The 12,956-nt window shown below is 41.2% G+C and overlaps 1 protein-coding gene across 2 annotated transcripts in view; it reads left to right on the top strand.

Annotated features, from left to right (window-relative positions):
* Window positions 1–12,956, top strand: part of chst15 (carbohydrate (N-acetylgalactosamine 4-sulfate 6-O) sulfotransferase 15) — a 274,117-nt gene that overhangs the window by 101,321 nt on the left and 159,840 nt on the right. For both annotated transcript variants that reach the window (XM_069899744.1, XM_069899745.1), the window contains 3 exons: window positions 201–324; window positions 7,442–7,612; window positions 11,103–11,203. The gene's annotated coding sequence lies outside the window, so the exon portion shown is untranslated. The remainder of the gene's footprint in view (window positions 1–200; window positions 325–7,441; window positions 7,613–11,102; window positions 11,204–12,956) is intronic.

The following is a 12,956-nucleotide window of genomic DNA, read 5'->3' on the forward strand; positions in this document are numbered from 1 at the left end:
CTTGATGGACATCGCCTTTTGGAATCCCGTTACAACAGCTGCAGTTTAAGTTTGAGTTAGAGGTTTTTGTTTCTTTTTGTGTTACATTCTATACCTTTTTGTTATCCCCTCTTTGTACGTCTCATGCTTTCCTTCCCAGTTTAACATACTCAATCTTGTTTGAATTATTCATTTAACATCTAACCTGTCTCATTCCTCAGAACGAGATACCACAAACCCCTCTGCTTCCTCTGGATGCTGCGTGACCTGCTGAGTTTCTCCAGCGCTTCTGTGTATTGCTCAACAATGCCGTTTGCATTATTGGCCTGGAAGTATATATATCAAGTAAGTTCTCCTTAATATATTTCATAAATATCTCCCATCCTTTGTCTTTTAATCTACTATTATCTCAATTAAATGTGCTGGTATTTTAGACATAATTTATCCCAATTATTACCTCCTACTGACTACTTAGTGGGCTCTAGAGTATCCCACTAGCAAGATGGACCCTTGTTGCTTCTTGACTCTAACTTAATTATGTTGTCCGTCACCACTCATGGACATTCTCTCTTTCCAGCACTATAATATCTTCCCTAATTAATTTAATGGGGATGGTTTTCTGAGATTGAACCGTTATTTCCAGCCTAAATAACTTAGAAGTGTTTATTTTTGTAGTGATATTTATGTTTCAGTATCTAACATTTAGGTTCATACTCAATCAGAGTTTATTACTTTTACTGTGCTGTTGTTGAAGAGCTCCACATTTAAAGGAGAAAGAATGTTTAACTTAATTTTTATCGTGAAACGCTGGCTTAATTTCTCTGACCAAGGCTGCTGGTCTATCTGCTTCATCTCAGTTTGAAGGTCTTGTTCTATCTGCTGATTAGTCTGGAGTTACTGGCATCATGGCTCTGTGACTAGAGCGTGCGTGATTTGCATAAGGGGATTTGCAAAGAAAAATGTTTGTTCTCCACCTGCCAAGGTTCAAGTTCAAGTTTATTTATCATCAGATGAAACAGCATTCTTTGGTTCTTTTATGCAAAACAGTGCAAACGCACATACGGACATCACACACTAACAGACAAGAAAACAAACGCTGTTTCATCTAATGATAAATGAACTTGAACCTTGGCAGGTGGAGAACAAACATTTGCTTTGCAAGTCCCCTTATGCAAATACGCACGCTCTAGTCACAGAGTTATGATGCCAGTAGCTCTAGACTAATCAGCAAATAGAACAAGACCTTCAAACTGAGATGAAGCAGATATATTTAAAATAAATATTATTAATACCTAGTGGAGACTCAGAGAGTTGTTTTAGCAGGTTCATCAGTCATTCAGCAGGTCTCACAGACCACGGAAAGAAGGTATTACTCAGTCTGGTGCTTCTGGCTTTAATATTCCTGCATCTTTTTCCTAATGGGAGTAGCTTGAAGATGCTGCACACAGGGTGGTAAGGGTCCATGAGCCCTCTTTAAACAACAATCCCAGTAGATCTCATTGAAGAGGTGGGAGGAAGACCCTATTAATCCTTTCTGTTGCTTTTATGGTCCTGTGGATTAACCTCCAATCTAATGCTCTACAGCAACTGTACCATACTGTGATGCAGTAAAAACACAAAATGCTGGAGAAGCTCAGCAGGTCCAACAGTGACCTTTATGTAGCAAAGTAAAGATCCAGAACCAACAGTTCGGGCTGGAGCCTTTCATGAGAAAATGCTGGCAGGTGTTCAAACAAAAGAGTTGGGGGGGGGGGTGAAGATGGAGATTGGAGGGAGGGGACAGCAGCAATGAGGGGGAGGGATGGCTGGGTGGGTGGAAGCACCGGAAAAACAGGAAAGGGAAAGGGGAAAGAAAAGGTGAGCAGGTCAATGTTAATGCCATCTGGCTGGAGGGTGCCAGATGGAAAATAAGACGTTGTTCCTCCAATTTGCGGGTGATCCAGGTGGGATAGTGCATGAGGCCATGGACAGACATGTGAGTGTTGGAGAATGACTTGGAATTGAAATGGTTGCCACTGGAAGATTGCTGTTGTTGAGAGCAGAGAGGAGGTGCTCAATGAAGTGATTTCCCAGTCTGTGATTGTTCTCTCTGATGTAGAGGATGCCACAAAGGGAGCTCGTGAAAAAGTTGATGGAAAGGTGGCTGGTAGCCTTGCCTGCCTTAGTCATCTAAGGAAGTACCCACGTTTTGCTTTTCGAATTGCCCTGACTGATTTTAGTGCCATCTTTTCTCCTGTCCTGAAGGCTGCTTCCGAAGCTCTGAGATGTACATGGATCTCTGCGTCCAACCATGGTTTCTGGTTAGCCTTGGTTGTGTGGCATTTGATCTCGGTGACATCCTCTCAATGTACTTGCTAATGTAGCAAGTCACTGAACTCATGTACCCATTGTGGGGGGGGCCACCACCCTGAAATAGCTCAGTATGTGGTCTCAAAGCAGTCCTGTAGTGCTGTTGTGACATCTTCCCTCCTCCTACCCACTGCCTACAGTCACATCCTGATCTCCCTGTGAACTGGCTTCATTCTTATTTACCAGGGGTCTTTATGCTGGGGTTAGCAGCATGGATATGTTTATGGTCTGAGTTTCTAATGTGGTGGCCACAGGCAGCATTATATGCATCAGGGACGTTGGTGTACACTGGATCTAGGGTGAAACACAAAAGTCTGCAGATGCTGTGATTGTAGTAAAAACACACGAAATGCTGGAAGAACTCCATCTAGAATGTTCTCTTTTCTGGTGGCAAAGCTGACATGCTGATGAAACCATGGTAGAACAGTTTTCAAGTTGGTGTGGTTGAGGTCGCCAGCTGCAATCATGCAACCATCAGGGTGAGATGTCTGAGCGTCACAGATCATACCATAAAACACCTTAATTGCTTTACCCTCATTTTATGGAACGTAAACTGCTGCAATCAGTGTGGCCATGAATTCCCTGAGCAGGTTGAGGGCTGCTCATTTCAGCATCAGGTACACTATCTTTATCAAAACAAGATAAACTTAGACATACAGCACGGTAACAGGCCATTTCAGCCCACGGGTCTGTACCGCCCAATTCACAGCCAATTAACCAACACCCCTGGTATGTTTTGAATGATGGGAGGAAACCGGAGCCCCCGGGGAAAACCCAGGCAGACATGGGAAGAAGGTACAAACACCTTACAGACAGTGTGGGATTTGAACCTCTTTCCTGATCATAAAGGCATTGCGCTAACCGCTAAGCCAACCATGCCACTCTAAATAAAAAGAACTGGCGTGTCTGAGGGCCCTGATCAGCCAGTCTGATAGGGTCATCAGGCACACTTGACTGATGTGCCTCACTGGAGCTTTAATCTACTTCTGGTTAACTGGCAAAGGAATAGGAACTCATACTTCACGAGAACCAGGCCACTTTCCAAAAAGGTCCTTTATTTACAAATGAGTGCAAAGCATAATTGTGAGGAACTGATGTTAATGTGGGTCACTGAGATACAGTATTTTCCCATTTCAGGGATCCATTAAATTCTGTGAATTAGATATGGATCAGACAGACACAGTACATCTCATAATGATAACACTGGACAATGAAAATTTTGCCTCCTGAACACTTTTGGGTGTATTTTATGGATTTTGGATTGCTGGTCATGAAAATCACCTTAAAATTTTCCTACCATATACTGTTTTTTTTTAAGATGTAACCTATTTTTGCGATTTCCTGTCATATTTGAATTCTACTAATATACAGGGCCCTCCATAATGTTTGGGACAAAGACACTATTTTTTCCTTTATTTGCCCCTGTGTTTCATAGTTTTAAATTTGTAATCAAACAATGCACATTTAATTAAAGTGCATGTTCCAGATTTTATTCAAGGTTATTTGTATACATCTTGGTTTGATCATGTAGAACTGACAGCACATTTTAAGCCTAGTCACAATGTCTGGGACATCTGGCTTCACAGGTGTTTGAGCATACTCAGCAAGGGAATGGGTTGGGGAATTGAAATGGGTGGCCACTGGGAGATCCATGCTATTGTGATGGGGAGAGTGGAGGTGCTCAATGAAGTGATCTCCCAGTCAATGTGAAGCCTCTCTGATGTAGAGGAGACCATGATAGGAGCACCGGATGCAGTAGATGACCCCTGCTGATTCACAAGTAAAGTGTTTCACTTGGAAGGACTGTCAACTTTATAACCCTGATAATCAGATAAGTAATGTGTAAGGTGATTACCATGTTTTGCATGGCCTCATAAATCCCCAGCTTGATGGAGCAACATTTCATCTGCAATTTAGTTGAATCTGTGGACTAAATGTGATATTATAGCTTCTGGGTACAAAAGAAAGAAGCTTTACTCCAAAGACATCTCCCCAAAGTTGTACTTGACTGTAAAGTATCAGAATGTTGGAGAAACTATCCGTCTATTCTTCCAAATCTTCCGTGTTTTCCATTTAAACATCAATTAGTCAAAAAACCAGTCAGCAAATCAGGTAAAAGCAGAAAAAAACTAATCTTATAGATTGAGACCCAGCCAAAATATTTGCACCTGAAGCATTTTGCTTTACTGTAACCCTCTCACATTGTCACCCACCATACAATACTGACAGTACTCCAGGTCTACGTACAGTGCTGGATGTGACCTGTCACTTTCCACATCACTGTCACATACCACATCACCAGAATGTTACAGAAGCCAGGAAAGGGGAAATGGATTAGAAGGTATTAGTGGATTGTGGAGCATCATGTGACCTCCCTGTCTAGAATGAGGTCAGAAGTCCTCATTCTACATCCACATTAATTGTGATATACACTTAATATGATATGCCTTTTTTATTATATCAGTTGACTGTATGTAGGATTTATATATCAAACAATAAAAATAGTTTAAAAAGATAATTAAATTGAAACCCAAAAGTATACAGAACATGGATGTTCGATATATATTGGAGACAACAACTCACGATGTTACATCAAATGTTTTAAAAACCTGAAACTTAAACAGGATTAACTGTTTGACATCAGTAATTTATATTTCTTAAGAACCACAATGACAAAAGCTAATAAAGAACTGGAACAATCTACCTCAAACAATTTCAAAGAACTTGTTTATTAACTTGTGCAAAATATGCCACCAAAATATGCCATAAATACTGTACAAAATCACTGTGGTCTTTGAGTGAGGGTCAATATTGACTAAGGTGACACTGTTTACCTGACTTAGTATTCCTCACTCCCACTAGCATAATTTAATAAACCTGTATTGTATACTCTCGTGTATTTTCTGTCTTGACTGCACGGGATGACTATCACAGTACTAGTGCAGTGGCTTCAACAAAATGTACATTCAGGGCCCCAAACAGCCCTTCCAAGTGAAGCAACGTTTCATCTGTGTAATTGCAGGGGCCATCTACTACATCTGGTGCTCCCACTATGGACTCCTCTGTCAGAAGGACTAGACGCAGACTGGGAGATCGCTTTGTCGAGCACCTCAGCTCTGTCCGCCACAATAACATGGAACCCCCAGTGGCCACCCATTTCAATTCGCTACCCCGTTCCCTTATTGACATGTCTGACCATGGAATCATGCACTGCAAGACTGAGACCACTTGCAAATTGGAGGAAAAACACCTCATCTTCTTTTGGGCCCCTCCAACCAGTTGACATTAACATTGACTTCTCTGATTTCCATTATCAACCACTCCCCTCCCCCCAGCCCCCACTTCTTCTTCCCCATCTACTTTCCTCTGGTTCTCTCTCTCTTTCTTCCCTTTCCCTCTCTCTTCAATTAAAACCCTTTGGCTGTTGGTCTGGGATCCCCCCACCTCCCATTCCTCCTTCTTTCTCTCTCCCAGCCTTTAATTAAGATGCCAGCTTTCACTTCTTTACTAAATGATATCAATAAAGGGCAAGAAATATATTTTTAAAAGTCACCAATAAGCTGGTGCTTCACATCTAAATAAATTAGTTTTGCTTTTACAAAGTATTTGTAATTATTTCTGAGATTAAGATAATGAATTTAGCACAACACTATTACAGTGACAGCAATTTGAGTTCGAATCCGGCGCTGCCTGGAGGGGGTTTGTATGTTCTCCCCGTGTCTATGTGGGTTCCGCCCAGTGCTCTGGTTTCCTCCCACTGTTCAAAATGTACTGGGGTTGTAGGTCAATTAAGAGTAATTGGGCGGCACGGGCTGAAAGGGCCTGTTACCATGCTGCATGTCTAAATTTAAAATTCTAAATTTAAAAAAACGAAACTGTCTATGCCAGGAAGTTGTGCACAGGTATGCAAGGTGCACTTGTGCAAGACAAATGAGGCTGATCCCTTTCCCTTTAAGATAGCAGAGAGGAAGAAGTAAAAATATTGATGAGGACAGTTGCCAATTTTTTTGATCCGAGGGAAGGTAACCGATGAAATCCAGTTCGGTCTTCTGCTCTGTAAAGGTTTTCTCATTCTTTGATGAAGGGCCCAAGCCCGAAACGTCGGTTCTGTATCTTTTCCTTTTTTACATAAAGGACACTGTTTGACCTGTTGAGCTTCTCCAGCATTTTGTGTTTTTACCTCTGTAAAAGTAACTTTGCTCTTGTTCCTGGTGCAGATAATCACTGTGGTTTCCATGACACAACAATGAGTAGCACATTGGGAGTCGTCATTGCAGCCTGGGAAATGGCCTGTGGCATGATGATAGGATTGATGTAGAATTAGTGTATCGATGTTTTGATGGTGAGTAAGAACTTAATGGACTAAAGGGCTTGTGTCTATGTGTTAGGCCACGTGACCTCCAGTAACCAGTGCTAGTGCAGTCTACATGTGTTGTAACCCAATCAGGAAGGAGATGTGCTCCCTGAATACCTTGTATAAGGAGGACCTCCTGCATACTGCCATTTATGTAGCTACCATAGGCTCTTAGCAGCTTTCAGGCTCCCTCCTGTCACTAAGGCCCCTTGGGCCCAGCAGAATAATTTCCTGACTTGAATCCTGTTGGAGTTGATCACATGGTGGATTAGTCCCTGAAAGAGACTGATTGCATGATATGTGGCATTTCTGCAAACATGCCAAGTATTTGGTTTTTCACAGATATTCCTCTGGTTACAAATAAACAATATTCATAACAAATGATTGTGTGTTACCACAATGAATCTTTTGCTCCTGTTGTCTTCAAGTAAAAGGGTGGAGAACAATCTAATATGTAGGTGTTTTTTTTGCTGCATTTTCTGCCATCTCATCTGGTTGTTAATGGTAGTTGCAGATGGATGGGGAATGATTTCGTTCAAATCTCATTTTCTTTAGGGTGATTTAATTGTTTAGGTAGTTACTGATTTCTTGTTTTCCTTTGTGAGTGAGGGAATGCCTTGAGATTAAAAATGTATAATGTGACAGGTAAACTGTGGATGCAGCATTCTGAAATACAGTATGTGGAAGAGAATGACAGTACAACTCCGATTATCCGCAATCAGGTTCTCCAAAATCCTCAGTTATCCAAAATCTTTTCAGAGACAAACTGACCATGGACCTTGGGTGGCGGCAGCAGTGGACCTGGGGCTCCCAGCACCGACAGCAGCAGACCTCGGGCTCCTGGACAAGAACGGGACCCTCGGGCTCCCAGCACAAATGAGGCCTCGGTGGGGAAGCGTCAGTGATTGGCGGTGGCCAGAATTTTTTTTGGTGAGAATTACATATTATTTTAATGCTTAAAAAGCCTTCCCTTATTGTTTGTTGTGGTTTAAACACTGTTACAAGTGATTTGCTGTGACTACTGGGTTGTTTTTAAAAAATGACAAGGTTCTCTGATAAAACCATTTATCTGGAATAGGCCTGGTCCTGACCATTCTGGATAATTGGAGTTGTTCTATATCTATAGCAAGATAAGATTCACAATTTTCACTAATAATCATACAACATATTCTGTGCTCAATTTAGAAAGATGTTGGTGGAAAATGTTGAACAATAACTAACATGATGGCATAGATCTTGCTGGTAAATGTTGGCATTGCCCCTGTAAACTGTTGGCAGTTGACTCCTGGAAGAGTCCCAGACTTGCCAACAGACTCCAGTGAGTGAGCCAGACAAAATACTCTCTCGGAGGATGCAGGGAGTCAAGAGATAGGGCAGGAACTCACAGATTCCTCGCCTCCCCCCAGTGATATCTGCTCATGTCTCATTTCAATACAGAAGTAAGAATAAGGAGAATCAGGTTTTAATTTTATTATTTGTTTTTGTAATAATGCTTTTAATTATTTAACAAAATCCTTCAGTGTTTTGTGTAAGCTTTCCTACTTTGAAAAAAAATTAAATATTTTTCAATGTTTCTGAAAGACTGGAGGTAAGATATTGCCTTTTTTGTAGTTCTGTGTGTGGTGGTTTATTTTGACCCATCCTAATAACCCAATATCATTGCCCAGGGCTTCATCAATCAAAAAGCTCATGATCAGCAAGATCAGCCACGTGGATCTGTGCCAGATGAGTGCAGAGCCATGGAGTATCTGGGAGATGAGTGCGGGCATAAAATTGGATGTAATTTGTGAAGCTGATGAAGTGATGTAGGACATGCATTATGTTTTGTAATCTATAACTAGTTGAATGAAAAAGAATGTAAGGTAAATGCTGCATTTAAAGTTCATTGGTTTTCACTCTACTCTCTGGAGACATCCATTTGTCAATCGCTATGAGCTGATGAAATGAATATGGCTTTTGAGTCAATACAAAGGAATTCAAATACTTTCTAAATACGCAACAACGATTGGCAGCAATAATTAACCTTCTGCTATATTTTAATGCAATTTCATGGAATGAATGAGAAGTTTTAGATGTTACTGGGGAACATTAGTTGCGATTTGTGGGTCATGTCCATTGAAGTGGCTGACATTTCCACGACTGCTAATTGCATATAATGAGTCCTCTTTACTTGTTTATATTGTTCCTGCCTTTTGTCTTTGAATTCTGCAAGCGCTGAGCTAGTTGGAAACTAAATTGAATATAGCTGGAAGCTGTAACGAAAGGCCATCTGTAAGGTGATAAATTTTGGTCTCTGCTTCCTTCACCCCATTTCTCAATCTGGTGTCATTTTAAACCAATGAACTAATCAAGGGTTAAAAAGTTGGTTACAAAGTGGCCACTAGATTAAGTGAGTAAAACTGCACTCAAGTTTTATTATTTAAGGGAGTGGTGGGTATTCCATGCATTTTGCTAATGTTCACTTAGCATTAAACCCCAATCACTTCATTCAACTGAAATGTGACAATTACAATTTTACAAATTAGATAAAATTCTCAAGGTGACTGAGCTAGAAAGTTTAATTCACATTTAATGGCATGAGACCTATCAAGTTCTCATATCGTTTAGTTTGGATGCCTCCATGGAAATCAATATCAGATAATCTATGTTGCAAGATAAGGCATAAAATCAATGTTAGTGAGGTAATCCAAAATATTCGCATCAGAAAGCTGCAAGATTCACAGGATTAGAAAATGAATGAGTCCACATACGTGACTAAGAATAGTGACACCTGCTAGGATTGGTGGAGGAGAGAGCAGGTAACCTGTTATAAACAATGTAAAAGAGAGGGGCCATGTAATGGAGTGGAGTGGTAAGGCTTTGGTGAGAACAAGCAGGAGGCGACATTTATAGTGGGTGAGTAGATTATTCAACATTTATTAGTGATTAATAGGTTAGGTATTATGACTCGGGTTAATGCTCTGCATCAAGGGTCAGATGTGGGATCCCTGGGAGCCTCTGAGCCTTTGTCACACCCACATCAGAGCCAGGTGCAGCTCCTAAGGGAGCAAATTAAGGAACTGGAGCTGCAGCTTGATGACCTATGTCTTGTAAGGAAGTGAGAGTTTGGAGCCATAGGGAATATTTCCATTCCCCTCAGCAACTGGTTTATCCTTCTGGATAGAATTGGGGAGGATGACCATAGGGACCAGGTGTCTAGCACTGAGCATTGCCCTGTAGCAGAGAGGGCAAAGAGGCATTCAATAATGAGAGAAGATTCCATTGTGAAGAGAACAGACAGGAGATTCTCTGAGCCTGATGAAGACACCTGGATGGTGTGTTGCCTTCCTGGTGCCAAGGTATGGGATGTCTCAAATTGGATCTAGAACATTCTGAGGGGAGAGGATGGACAGCAAGAAGTCTTGGTACATGTTGGTACCCATGACATGTCAGGAGGTCCTGAAGAGGGAGGAAGCTGAGAAGCAGGACCCCCCAGGGTGATAATCTCAGGATTACTGACTGTGCCACGTGCTAGTCAGGGCAAAAATAGCAAGATCAGGCAGATAAATGAGTGGCTGAGAAACTGGTGCAGGGGACAGGGGTTCAGATTCTGGGATCATTGGGTTCTCTTTTGAAAAAGGCACAACCTGTACAAAAAGGATGGATTACATCTGAACCCAAAGGGGACCAATATCCTGGCAGGGCAGGTTTAATATAGCATTCTGGGAGAGTTTAACTAATTGGGAAGGTGGATGGGAACCAGAGTGTTAGGGTTAAAGAAGGGGGAAACAGCAGTAAAGTGAAGATAGTGTGCAGGAAAGATGACAGGCAGGTGAGAAGACAAATTAATAGCCAGAGGGATGGCAGAGGTACAATACATGCAAAAACTGGTCAAAAGGTATTGTACTTAATTCATATGTTTTGAACATGTCTGAGTCTTGATAAATATTGGAACAAAGTATTTCAAGCTTTCTCTTGAGTTTTTAAAGTTAAATTTAAACCAAATCCCTTAACTGCTTTATTTGGTATTACTGGAGAGAGTGACATAACTTTAACGGCATGTGAGCTGCATGTCCTAGCTTTTATTTCTCTTATGGCTAGGAGGGCAGTGTTGCTCAGATGCCCAGTGTTGCCTAATCATACTCGATGGCTACGTGATGTCATGTCATGTCTAAACAGAGAAGATTAGATACTCAATTTCCAATTTGAATTCAAATTTTCAAACACTGTGGGGAGGCTTTTTGAATTACTTTTATAATCTTTGATCTGTAATGAAGGTAGAAGTGTTATCACTCTGTTAAGAATTCTTTTTTTTGCCAAATATATATGTACTCTATATTTTTTATGTGAAATTTCGATGTTAATAAAAATATTGATAAAGAAAGGTATTCTACTTAAATGCATTAGAAACAAGGTGGATGATCTTGCTGTATACACCCAGGTTGGAGGTAAACGATGCTGTGGCCATTACAGAGTCGTGGCTAAAGGATGGATGTCATTGGGAACTGAAGGTCCAAGGAGATCCGGTGTATTGGAAGGCAGGTAGGCTGTGCTGGTAAGCAACAATATTAAATCAATGAAAAGAAAGAACATAGGTTCAGAAGAGGTAGAGTCCTTCTGGATTGAGTTAAGGAATGGTAAATGTAAAAGGATGCTAATGGCAGTTATATACAGGCCCCCAAACAGCAGCCGGGATGTGGATTTCAAAATACAACTGGAAATAGATAAGGCATGTCAGAAGAATAGCGTTATGATAATTATAGGGGATTTTTACATGAAATTAGATTAGGAAAGCCAGGTCTGTATGGAACCTCAGGAGACAGAGTTTGTGGAATGCCTACGGGATGGCAGCTTGTTGCTGAGCCCACCAGGGGACTGAGTGTTCTGGATTGGGTGCTGTGCAATGAACCAGAGGTGATTAGAGAGCTTAAGGTAAGGGAATCCTTAGGAGGCAGTGATCCCAATATGATTGAGTTCACTTTGAAATTGAAAGGGAGACCAATGTGTCGGTATTTCAGTGGAGTAAAGGAAGTTGCAGTCACATGAGTGAGGAACAGGCCAAAGTCGATTGGAAAAACACTCAATGGGGAAAGCAACAGATCAGCAATGGCTGGAGTTTCTGCAAGAAATGAGGAAAGTGCAGGACAGGTACAGACCGGAAGGAAAGAAATTTTGTGAATGGAAAAATGAGAGAATCGTGGCTGTTAAAGCCAAAGGAAAAGCAAAAGAGAGGGCAGACAAGGAAACAAAACCTAGTGGCGTGATAGAAACTGGGAAACATTTAAAGACTTGGAGAACTCAACTAGAAAGGTGATTAGGAAGAAAAAGATAATTCAATTTTTTGAAGAGATAACAAGTAGGACAGACTGGGGAGATGCAGTGGATGTTGTGTATTTGGACTTTCAAAAGGCCTTCAACAATGTGCCACACATGAGACTATTAAACAAAATGAGACCCCATGGAATTTCAGGAAGGATACTAGCATGGGTAGAGTACTGGCTGTTCGGCAGGAAGCAAAGAGTAGGAATAAAGGATCCTTTTCTGGTTGGCAACCATTTACCAGTGGTGTTTCACAGGAGCCAGTTTTGGGGCCACTTATTTTTATGTTGTATATAAAGGATTATGGAATAAATGGCTTAATGTCTAAATTTGCAGATGATAGGGGAGATGGTAGGGGAGGTGGTGCTGAGGATACCGAAGGCAGAAGAAAGACTTGAATAGATTAAAAGAATGGGCAAAGGGGTGGCAGATGAAATACAGTGTTGGAAAGTGTACGGCCATGCACTTTGGTAGAAGAAATAGATGGGCTGACTATTTAGATGGGGAGAAAATTCAAATTTGCAAGGTGCAAAGGGACTTGGGAGTCCTGGTGGAGGATATAATAAAAACTGATCACGTTGAGATGGTGGTGAAGAAGGTGAATGCAAATTTGGCATTTCTAGAGGGATAGCATGCAAGAACAGGGATGTAATGACTCTTTAAAGCACTGTTGAGACCTCACTTAGAGTACTGTGTACAGTTTTAGGCAACATATTTGATAAAACACATGCTGACATTGGAGAGGGTTCAAAGTAGATTTACTAGACTGATACCAGGAATGCAAGGGTTAGGATATGAGGAATATATGACGTGGCTCTTGGACTGTACTTGTTGGAGAGCAGAAGGATGAGGGGGGGATGGTACAATTCAGCATTTAATGCCATCATTCCATCAAAACTGATCAGCAAACTCCAATACCTGGGAGTTAACACCTCACTGTGTAATTGGATCATGGATTTCCTCACCTCCAGACCAC

This window comes from Narcine bancroftii, chromosome 10, assembly GCF_036971445.1.
Source record: "Narcine bancroftii isolate sNarBan1 chromosome 10, sNarBan1.hap1, whole genome shotgun sequence".
Lineage (NCBI taxonomy): Eukaryota > Metazoa > Chordata > Chondrichthyes > Torpediniformes > Narcinidae > Narcine > Narcine bancroftii.